Raw genomic sequence first — 12,582 nt, forward strand, 5'->3', positions numbered from 1 at the left:
CCAACCTTTTTCTTGCAAGCACAAAGTCACAAATTTTTTTTGGAGTTACACAAAAATATGTATACAATTCTAAAATGCTAAATGCATTTAGTTAGTAGAGATTAATCAGTTAGAGATTAAGGCATAATAGGCCTAAGGCTTCATTCTCGAAACATGACTTTATTCTTGAAACTAATTTATTCTTAGCTCACTCATAAATTTCAGGCACAGAACTGTGATTGGATAATGCTGTAAATTACGTCATTTTTTAAATTATTACACATAAAAAGTGGTCTGGAATCGAATTCATGGAATACTTAGCCTGTGGCCGACATATGGGTTGGATTTTGGGATTTCATTCCACACTGTTTCATCAGTGTTGCTTCTGAAGTCTGAACATCCCATGGCTATTAACAAAATACAAAAACATGCATTTGTTGACAACTAGAAATTGTTACCAACCACATTGCACATTCACACAGTCATGATGTAATCTAAAGACTATGGCACCGTCGTAAACAGATAGTTTACAAAAACATCATTTACTCAACCTCAAGCTGTTCCCAACCTACATGAGTTTCTTTCTTTTGTTGAACATGTTTTGTTGAGAAATATCTTGTCCATACAATAGAAGCAAATTGTTCCTAATGTGATTTGGCTTACAAAGTTTTACAAATGTGGCATAAGGGTGAGTAAATGATGACAGATTGGACTTTCTATCTAATGCTTTTGATTTGTATGACCACTCATAGGAAAATAAATGTGGGAACTTGTAATACAAAATATGGCAGCTTTAGGAATTGGATCCCTACCTTTCAGTTACAATAGTGACTCAAAAACAAAGAGGTTTTTTTTTGTTTGTTTTGGTGATTTGAATAATCTATGATACATTTACATGTATTTTACATTTTATAATATAATCTTTGGTCTTTTCACATTCAGGTAGATGCCTTCCATCAACATCAAGTTAAAGAAGGTTAATGACGCTGCTTACATCTGCTATGCTTCATTGAAACATCCCTCAACCATCTTCCCATCTGCTGTTTTACCTGATAAACACATTGTGTGAGAAGCAAAGATGAGCTGCGTCAATAGTCGGAAGCTCGCGACCAGAGCCACATGGTAAAAGTAGACATCTCTCAAAGGAATCGTTTTCACATCTCCTGTCCAAAAAGAGTTGCAGTCGTTTCCTCAAGCTGCTGTGAGCTGGAGGACAATGCGAGCCAGAGGATGAGGGTGTGTCTAAGGCCTCAGGGGGAAGATTTATGCTCTCTGTCCCATTTGTATGGGCTGCCACTGGCAGGAGGTGTTCCCCACACAGCCGACCCACGTGGCGAGCAGGGATGTCCTCGGATAATTTTAGCCAGCTGACGTCGCTCTGTGTTCCTACCTTACATCTGTTCCTCCTTTTGTTCCTGATGTCTGCCGTCAACTGTATCGCTTTATCGTCTCCCAATTTTAATGTCAAACACATGTGCTTCTGCAAGGAACAAAGTTGTTTGAGAGAAACTGATTAGAACCAGACCACAGGTCTCCGCTTTCCTCAAGCACAAAGTTTTGGACCCCACTGATTTACATTTTATGGGAATGACATTTGAATTATCACTTTAACGACATTATTTCCCCACTTATTTTACCCCTACCTGTTCTTTTCCCAGAATCTCGTGATCTTAAAACCTTTTTCAAAGGTTCATTTCTGCACATGGTGGATCAGGGAATCTCACAGAGAGCTTACCTTCATCACAACTCCAACACATCCTGCCTGGAGTCCGTTGCAGGAAAGAGTGGGTCACCGCAGCATTATGTAATGGGCTGTTTGCTGTCATGGTAACGCTGTGGGAACTGGAACTGTGTATTCGTGTGGCGGGAGGCTGCGGGGTGTGCTGACAGAATGTTCCTCACGCTGGGTTCCTGGATGGGCCTGGGTGTAAACACTCAGTCAGGGAGTTCCCTCTCTGCCACAGTTTGAAATTTGGAGATCTGCACGGGTTTGTATTGCTACATTTTCGGTCACATCCATTCATTTTTCCACAGGATCTAAAAGTTTGGTACAAAACTCTGCCTGGAAAGTGATGTATTCTGAAAGAATATCAGGTCAGATCAGTTCAACAAAGGTAAAAAAAAAACTGGGCTATGGAATAATTTAGCAGACACTTTTATCCAAGACGACTTACAAATGAGGACAATAGAAGCAATAAAATAAAATAAAAAAGAGCAATAATATTTGAGTGTTGTGACTGGTACCGGTTAGTCTACACTATATACATAGCAAGGCTTTTTTATATACTATATATATATTTTATAACAGTATAAAATAACCCAGTTGTGTTTGAATTAAAGTTTTTCATATATAATAAAAAAAAAAACAAGACTGAAGTAGAATAGAGAATGCAAGTGTTAGAGGGTCAATTGTAGATGGAAGAGGTGTGTAAATAAAAATGTTAAGGAGTTTATTGCTGATAAGAGTTACTGAAATGCACCTTGCACCGTTAGAGTAGTGTTTTATAACTGTAAAAATTAAAGTTTTTTATTTATTACTATTAAAAATTATCTTGTGATTGCTTAAGATAACAGATCAAAACAGTAATAATAATGTCAAATTTGGTAAATGTTTTTGATGTATTTATAGACCACCCTAAGAAGTACATTTTCTAAAATATAATAAAATAATAAAAAAATATTATCAGTTTCTCAACTGATCCCTCAGGTTCCCTTGACCTAGTTTGATTTTGTATTTTGGACTAACTGTATCAATTATGACACTTTTGTTATTCATCTAGAATTAAGTTGCACACTTTGCAGTGCCTTAATTTAAATAAACCTCAGGGTTCCTATTTATGGTGCAATTTTGGTCCAGGGCAAGTTCCTTTAATCTATGTCATCCGAAATACAGTACAACCTTGAAGTGAAATGGCAGCATATATTTGAGCAGAGCCCTCTGTATCATGTGTAAAAGAGACAGGAATGTTGCATTATGAGGCGAGTATGACTCACTGAACTTAAATGAGGGATACAAAATGAAACACATTTTCCCTTGTGGTGTGTAGTATGTTTGCATTAGAAATGATGGATGTAAAAATTGAACTTGAAGAACAGTTAAGGCTCGTCACATCAGACGATGTGCTTATAATGGCTTGTATCTGGTGCTAATGAGAACAGAGGTCTGATAAGGGAAGTATCCACTGGGTGAGCCCCTTCCTGATAAAGAAGGTCCTGTCTGCATCACTCTGAATCACCAGACCCTCTGTTTGTGTGTTTTTATTGTATCCAGGCAAAGGCAGTCTGAAGTTTCCATGCTTCAGCTCGGAGCAGCACTTTCCTGAACTCCGGCCAGGAAAATGTGTGTCGGCTTGGCAGCTTGACTGTGGGAAGGCTATGGGCAAAAACTGGTGAAGTTTTGCAGCAGAGGGCTTTATATAGCCTTACAGCTCCTCGGGACTCCCTCTTTGGTGCTGACAGAGTGATAGAGGCATCAATAGAGGGATACTATGCAGCAAAAGCTGCAATTACAGGAACATAATGAGTGAAAATGAGAGACGTCGGAGTTTAAACAGAAAATGGCTTGGTAAAATAAGCGTATTATGGTTTAAAATTACTCCACTGCATGCAAACTGTAAAATATACATTCTATAGAGTAATTTTTTTTTTAGATCCACTCATGTGAGTCCATTTACTTGAGTCTGAACCTCTGGACCAGTGGTCTGTTACCTCCAGATAAAGCTTTAATTTCATGTTCAGCTGCACAAGGAAAACAAACGCTATTCCCTGGTCTCTGTTAATTACTGCCGTCCCGTTTCAGGAAGAAGTTTGGCCCCCTCCTCTTTGTTTTCTCTGTTATCTACTGTACATGACTTCCTGTATGAGCACTGAGGCATGGAGAGTCCCCTATCAGGATCGGTGAGAGAAGAGACCTTTACATTATGAATGAGATGCATTGATAAAGCAATATGCTTTTATTTTGTCATTATACTTAAGAATTATTTAAATTTTATATGGGAAATATTCAACGCTATCTCATGACCAATTCGTACGTATTTTACGAGGTGGCTTATTCGTACGAATTTGTACGACCTAACTCGTACGATTTTATACGCAACAGTGACGGTTAGGTTTAGGGGCGGGGTTAGGTGTAGGTCATTTGTACAAATTCATACGAATTGTGCAAATCGTAAAATACGTAGGATTTGGCAACAATCGTATGAATTTGTACGAATAAGAATAACCTTGTGATGTAAGAACTGCCGTGAGATCGGGTTGGAAATATTTGCTTTTTTAGCTGACATTGTATGCACAATACTATAATGCCATATAAACCTATTTTTAAAAAGAATATTCGTGTTAAATGCTAGGATTGTCATAAAAAATATTGTCATATTGTCATAAAAGCTATTTTATTAAGTTGACATTGTGTCTTGAGTTTTCATATAATTTCTAATAATTAAATTAGATTTATATTATTTTTTACTGTTAAGCAATTACTAGGGCTGTCATTAATATAATTGTAATTAATGTCATAATATGGTTTGTTCATCACATAATAGAAAGTACTGTACATATATATATATATATATATATGCACAAACCATCTGTTCATAACAAAACCACATTATTCCTAGAAATGTAAAACCAAATGGAGTCCGGATCCAGTGAAACAGAACACCTAAAAGAAATGGATCACAATTGAATGCCCGTCTTGTTATGTCTGTCATGGAAACAAATCCAGTGTCACCACAGTGCTCAGTGTCTTCTTAACAGACCACAGATGCTTCAGAGGACTTGCTGGCATTGCAGTGGCTCAGCTTTTGAATCCACATATTGGTCACTGTACATACTTCCTCTGGGCTACTCATGAGAATGAAAATGCAAAGTAAGTGTCCGCCTTTAAACACGTACAGTGTGATGATGCCATAGCAACTGAACCCTCCCTTTTCTCCACAGTATGATAAACGAACAACTGTTGGCTTGAAAACCAATCAATCACAGATTCGCCCAGCCTACCCCTGCTGGATGGCATCTGACCAGAGACATCTGCAAAGAAATACACAGATATTTGGCAACAGCTCTGAGGAACATTTGTGTTTCAAAGGTGATGTATTATAAATCAGGGAAGAAACATACTTTAAAACTGAACATCAGTACAGAAGGCTGGCAACGTACCAGTCCCTTTAAGGCAAATCACTTACCTCATCTGTCATTTTGGAAGGCAAGTGACGTATAAGTGCAGCTCTTTTCTATTTTAAATCTTAAAAATATCATTAATATTATAATATCATTAGAAATGTATCTCAAATCATACTAAGATAGTGTATTTTTTTCAGGCTAGCAGTTAGAGCCACTGTAAAGCTTGTGTGTGTTCTAAAGTAAACAAGGCAGGGCTTCCATTCTTACTACTGCTATATTTGTTGTGATTTTCCCATTCGTTTTTTCTACAAGTGTTTCATCTCTGATCAAGCTAGGATCCTGAATTACACTAAATCTCCTTACATGGTTTTGGTGGAAATGTTTAACTCTGCTGAGCTGCTGATGTGGACATGCTCCTGTCGTCTCTGCAGAAAAAAACCTGAGGACTGTGTGTTTATAATTCCATTGTTGAAAGTCCCTTCGGACCGTAATGTTTAGCTTGCAGAGTTCGCCATCAAGTTTAAGAGCTCTGGAGACATTTGGCTTAAATAAGACTACAACAAACTTGCTTCAGTCCATTTTGCCCATTCATTTCAGTCCATTCAGTCCATTAATATGAAAATATATACTTTTGAATATCCATATTATCTGATTAATTATATTCCTATGTCAGTCTGAACGGGACACACACACTTTAACCCTTCAACAGTATTTAGTGTGAAATGACCGTGTAATCTTTTCAATTGAAGTTCATTTTTACAGCACGTTTCGGTTAATTGGGCGTGCTGAAAGGTATTTTTAGCCTTCATAAGAAGGCAGCCCGAGGCATGTGCTTCCTTTTTTTTTTACAAGCGGATGTGATTTTCCATTAACTTGTTAAGACACAGCAGAGCCATTTTAACCACCTGCCCACAAAACCTGCAAGCTTTTACACAAACCGAATATGGTCACACATACTTGGTGACTAGATAATGTAATTAAGCACATTTGAGTGTGTTTAATTTCATTATGCCATACACAAGTATACTGTAATAAAAGTGCTTGTTTATTTTTGTCAGGTAAAATAAAATATGTTGCAAATGGTAACACCTATTCAACATTAATTCAATAAAAAAAACAGTTCATTTCGGATGAACTTACTAACCGTTGATGCAAATAGTGTCTATTATCTGCACCTCAGCATTGTAGTACATTATAAAACAGTATGCAGTTATAACTATTGAGTGTAAATTATAATTTTAATTCAAATTATTAAATGGAAGCCACCTTATTGGGACAATATAAGCCCTCCTTACACCTACCCTAACCCTACCTGATACTTTATTTTCAACTTTTCGATTATTTACTTCATTATTATTGAAAATAAATGCTTTTCTGGTTTGAAATTAAATTTGAAAAGGGAGATTAAAAAAGTTCAGCAAAAGACAGATGAATTCAGGTCAATCATGTCAAAAATGACTTTGGTATGAACTGTTATTATACTATTGTGTTTTGTAATTTTGTCTAGCCCAATCACACATGGGTGGGTGAAGTTAATGTAAATAGCCTCTGCCAATTTATACTTAGTGTAAACAGACATTGTGTTTATGTCATATTGTCAAAATTCAAGAAAAGTAACATTAAATCAAATAACTGCTGTAAAACATTTATCTTCATCAAAGTAGCACAAGTGTACTTAAAAGTATCATAAAAGATGCAACTCGTAAAATTCTAAAATGCTTTGTGTTTTAGGCATATAAAAAGAGACAACTGGCTGGACCAACCTGAATATACACTTTCGTTGCATTATTTGATGGTATGATACATAATTTATGACACATCTTCTGGGGCAGATTTTTGAATATATGATTGAAAATGTATAAGTTCTTAATATTTTTCACCGTTAAATGTTCTTGCATAACAAAATAGCTGCCTGGCATTACTAGGTTAAATGACTTAGCATTAGCATATCCTTTGGAACACATTCAAAGACATGCGCCAGTTGAGAACAAATTGGCAACTATGAAACCTTTTTCAAACCTAGATAATAAGTTATTGCAAGTCAAGAAGAAGTTCAAATTCCTCAAAATCTCCTGATGAAAAGTCAGGCTTCTTGTGACCACGCCCTTTGCCTTTTGTCTCCACGTTGTTTGTGCTAATATTGGGATAGCGAAGAGCAGTGATCTCTCACACATCTGTTTTCAAATTCTCATTACACCATCAATCAAGTGCGCAGGGTAAGCGCTGCTCTCATTATTGTGTGTTCATGACCGGAGCTTCCTTTGAACTCCCTGGGACACTCCACCCACACACTCGCTTAATCCAGGTCGCATTCATACCGCGGGAAGTGTGTGGTCCGATAGCCTCGTATTTGGTTTCACACACTGTTTTTCCATGAAAAGACAAAGGTTTGATGTCACTGAGCTTGGAATTCAGCCTGCAGGGTTCACAGTGTCAGCGAGTGCAGTAAAGGCCGTACAGTGTACTTAGCTTAGTTTTCCTTATGTACTAATGTCAGTAATGATATACTGATGGATTTAAAGTGCACACTTTCATTTAGACTGCAGAAATGAGACAATTAACCTCTCATCGGGATCCCAGAGTTTGTGTTTGTGGAGCAAGGTGGAAAGGAGGCAGCAGAGGCCTAAAATAGCCTCAGCAGAACCATTTCAACGCTGTAGCATGGAAGGAAAGAGAAGAAAAACTCTGTGTGAGCTGATAGTGTGGTCAGAAAGAACGAGGTGTAATTAAAGACTAAATTTAACTTGAGAATTCCACTTTGGGGCAACCCTCGATGAGAGTTTGCTTGTTTGACTACTTCAGAGCTCATTAACAAACATGCTAACAGCCCCCAACCTTTCAGTGATGAAAATCAGTACAGAAAAAAACAAAAACAAAAGGCTGTTCTCTCTAACTGTGTTCTTTTCAGCCCACACCCTTTTGGCAAAGGATCATTAAATTGTAAATTAAATTGGTAAATTGTTCCTGTAAAAAAAAACATTGCTTTTGCTAAGTTTGGGGTTTCCCTTGCTAACATGATTTTTATCTAATTCAGGTCGCCCATTCAATAGTAGTCCTCATATTCCAGTGTAAACAAACAAGTCTGGAAAACTACTAGAGCAGTGGCGGTTGACATCATGTTTGCTTTGGACCGAATGGCTATACTCCAGCATCCATCATGTCACCTGGTGCAAATGTCTCTTACTTCCACATAGTTAACTGACAAAAACTATAAACCTTCAATAAGTAAGGAATAATTGATGATAGGCCATAACATGACACCTCGGTGTGCATTATTTTTGTAATAATTGTAAATAATGCAATAAATGTAAATAATAATAAAACGGCCTAGAGTCAATTATTCCACTTATATAACATTTATCACACCCCAAGTTATCGTTCAGATGATATATTTAAAGGGATTCGTCTGGTTTTTGTACTTAAATTGCTATTGAAAGTAGGATCATTTCTTCCACATCTCATCAAGCACCTTTTTTTTTGCTAGTTCAAAAACGTTATTTTAAAGCTGGTAATGAAGGCTTGAGCTGTTGATAGCGTTCTAATGCAGTTATTAATTAAGTTATTAGAAAGAGAGCGAGAGAGACAGAGACACGCAGAGATAGAAAGAGAGAGAAAGAGCCTGTGCGAATAAGGCTACTTCTGTGCGTCTCTAAACAGCACTGTTATCACCTCACTAGAGAGAAATGTCATGTGTAGCCTTTAAGTTGCTACACAGGCTGACTGATAAAATCGTCAGGGCAGTGCTGACAACACCTTTTTGTGCCTGGAACTATCTTCAGCGTGCGTTTCCCTGAAAATAATTGCACACCTCAGAATATTTGTCAGCCAGTCAGATTCAAGCATTCAACAACCCCATAAAAATAAATTGATGTACTGATAGCATGTAGCAAATGCATTTTTTAGGACTTTAGGGCATGTATTTAATGTATAATGTATTTTTATATACTAAAAACATTTTGTACTCTATAATGTGTATATAGTACATATATACACACACACACTGGTGCATTGGTGAATTAGCTTGTAAATTAATATATTTGCAAGATACTTATACACTTCCTATTCAGAGCTGATTTCTTACAAATTGCAGTACATTACATTACTATATATATAGTTATAGTTATATATAGTTATATATTTTTTTATCTTATATTTGATCGCTATCATACGACTAGTGCTGTTGTGGAGTTTTTACATATTGAGCTGTAGCACATTCCTCCTTGTTTGTCATTTTCTGGCCTGAATATGACAGTGACATAATGCACATTAGCCCTGGATAAATTAACATGAATAATGAAGACTTTCTGTTTTAGACATCCACTAAAAATAGAAACAGATTAAAGTACTGATGCAATTTAAAATATATTATATTCAGATTATAATATGTATGTAAAGATTAAAACTATATTATCAGATTTATTTAATAATTGTAAAATATTTTATGTTTCTTAAATTATATTTAATGTGGTTAACATGCAATTAATTTAACTGTGCAAGTTTTATTTATATTTAGATCGTTGTGTTTTTATACAGAAATGATGTCACTTCCTGGGGGAGGATGTTGTAATATTGGAAATGTCATGTGACCTGAAATCAACAGTGCCACATCCTACTATTTTTGGACTTATTATTTTCCATACTGTACTGTAAGAAAATAGGTATGTTCAGACGTGAGGTAACAATATGTAAATTTACGTTGAGGACACACTCTGAAAAAAAAACATTAAATGATTACAATTAAAAAGAATATTCACAAGAATAGATGTATAGAGAAACTGTTAGAGAAAAAGAAATGTAAAAAAAGTTTTACTTTTACACATTTAAAATAAGAAATACAAATTAATATTTAAAATAATATTACTATTTAATACATAGTTTTATATATATATATATATATATATATATATATATATATATATATATATATATATATATATATATATATATATATATATATATTTGGGACTTTCAAATACACTCCTATGTTCAGCCAAACGTAATAAAGTGATAAATAACTAATGCAATTTCTTAAAATTGTGGGTCCAGTGTATTAAGGCATAAAATTAACTGCAAAGAATAAATATCTAGAAGCTTAAAACTTTGAATTGATACCATGTTTACCACTAGGGCAGATAATAAACATAATAGATGTGCATGAAGCAAGATCATTGGCCAACATTTCCAGACTTGGCTCAAAATAAAGGGAAAAAGCACACCTGAAGCTGTTGAGTAACAGCACCGGTATGCAGGATCTGAAACACTCATCTACCTGATCTAAACTATGCTGGAAAATGGTTTGAGGGGTCTGTCATGTGATGGAGATGAATATCCCACCGTGTGTGTCTGGGTAACTGAGTCCGAACTAGAGGATTGAAGCTTGTAAGGACTTGGGCTTGTTCAAGCAGCACCACGACAAAAACTGCTCCATGGTTAGTTCAAATGGAAAAACATATTAATCTCTTCCCGCAAAGTGCATATACTTTATTGACTAACACGGCCTCGGGCTCTGGGCAGATCCCCGATGTGTTCTCCAGATCTTCAGCCAGTGGTGTTCACAAACAATGAGCAACGTGGGTACAGATGAAGAGATTGGTTGTTTTTGACAGGTTCATTGTACTTGGAGAAGTTACAAAGTGCTAAATTTGATCTGCATAGACAAAGGTGCATGCTGGCAGACAGGATGAAGGCTAATGTATTCTCTCGAGTCTACTTTCATTTCCTTAAGTTGATTTAAGTTCAAGCAGTCAATGGCAAAACAAAGGGTGCTTTTATGTCTGAAAGAGTTATGCAGTGAAGCAAAGACTTTCATCGGTGCTATGATGTATAGCGCGTGTGGTTCTTGAACTTTTGTTTCCTTCAGCTGAAGACTTTAATTGAAATATTCTGATTTGATTGCCAATTCCCTGCCAGTAAGGGTCTTGCCAGAACAAAACAGCAGTCTAGTACAAGAAAGGAAAAGCGATTTCAGTTAACCATATACTCATGACCACCAAAACTCTGTTTACTCAAGTAATAACCAGGAATGTTTTTAATGTAATCTTTACACCAACCTTTTGTACCAAGCAATTGTACTCTACTGCTTGTGAAAGCGTGTTGTCCCAAACTTTCAGGCTGATGACAATAGAGAAGGATTGCTATAGGCTGATTCTCACGATTACTGCATGTCACGGTTTATTATGATGTGAGGGTATTCACAGAGCTGAGAACTTTAGCAGATGAGGTGACTTTCAGGAAGTCCCATATGATATCATTGTGCTCATATCATTGTATTTCTGCTGGTAGAATTAGATCTCAGATAGGACCATGGAATGTGACCTTTGGTTAATTCATCAAGAATCTCTGGCACTGTTTGTACTGTAGGATGAAGAGGTTTCCTTACACCCTGAGTATATGTGCACACATCTTAATCAGTATTTTATATATTTATCCCACCCGATCTCACGGCAATTCATACATTTTTCACAAGGTGGCTTATTCGTACGAATTCGTACGACCACACTCGTACAAATTCATACGATTGTTGCCAAATCGTACGTATTTTACGATTTGCACAATTCGTATAAATTTGTGCGAATGACCTACACCTAACCCTGCCCCTAAACCTAACAGTCACTGGGGTCGTATAAAATCGTACGAGTGAGGTCTTACAAATTCGTACGAATTGGTCGTGAGATAGCGTTGATTTATCTATTTATAAATATCATAAAATGTTTTGAAGAGTTGCACCGCATGACATTTTACTGTCTGAACTAACATTGCCTTGTTATTAAAACATAAAATGATGTGATATTTAAGAGATTATATATACATATTATGTATATATAATCATAGGAGTACTTGTGTTTTAACAGCTTTACTTGGTTTTCTAGCAATAGCTGTTTACCATTTTCAGTTTTGTGAGATATTGCTCCACCGAATGTCAGCTGTCATTCATCTGCTCAGTTGTCATGAAAATGACATATATTGGTTTTATGACTTGGCTTCCAGTAGCTTGTTGGGCAGGTCCCATATCCTCGAGGTAAAGACTGCTGAACTTGCGAACTTAAGTTATTATGACGGTAAAAGATTGCACCAGAATAGATCAATCAGACTTGCATGCTAAACCCTTCATCACAGATTACAGTACTTGATACCTTGAATGAAGAGTTTTGCAGTGAAGTCTGATTGCTCTGTTTCACAATTTAAATCATTTAAATAAAAAATATATAGTGCCCCTACATTAAAGTAGATCATAGTAGCCCTTCATGATGCTGACAACGTTTGATCACCACTTCAAACTCACACAGAGGGAAAGGTCTTGGCATCTTTGCTGTGCTGTTGAAAATCAGCTGTGTGTTTATCCATAGGGATTATGGCCTGTATTGTGCATGTCCTCGTGGGTAGAATGTGCTTTTCACTCCCACTGTTGTGCTTTTGCTCTGCTGTTATGAGTTGCCATGGTCTCTTCCCTTTTCCTCCCGACTGTTACAGCACAATGAGTTT

This window comes from Carassius gibelio, chromosome B25 (assembly GCF_023724105.1).
Source record: "Carassius gibelio isolate Cgi1373 ecotype wild population from Czech Republic chromosome B25, carGib1.2-hapl.c, whole genome shotgun sequence".
Taxonomy (NCBI): domain Eukaryota; kingdom Metazoa; phylum Chordata; class Actinopteri; order Cypriniformes; family Cyprinidae; genus Carassius; species Carassius gibelio.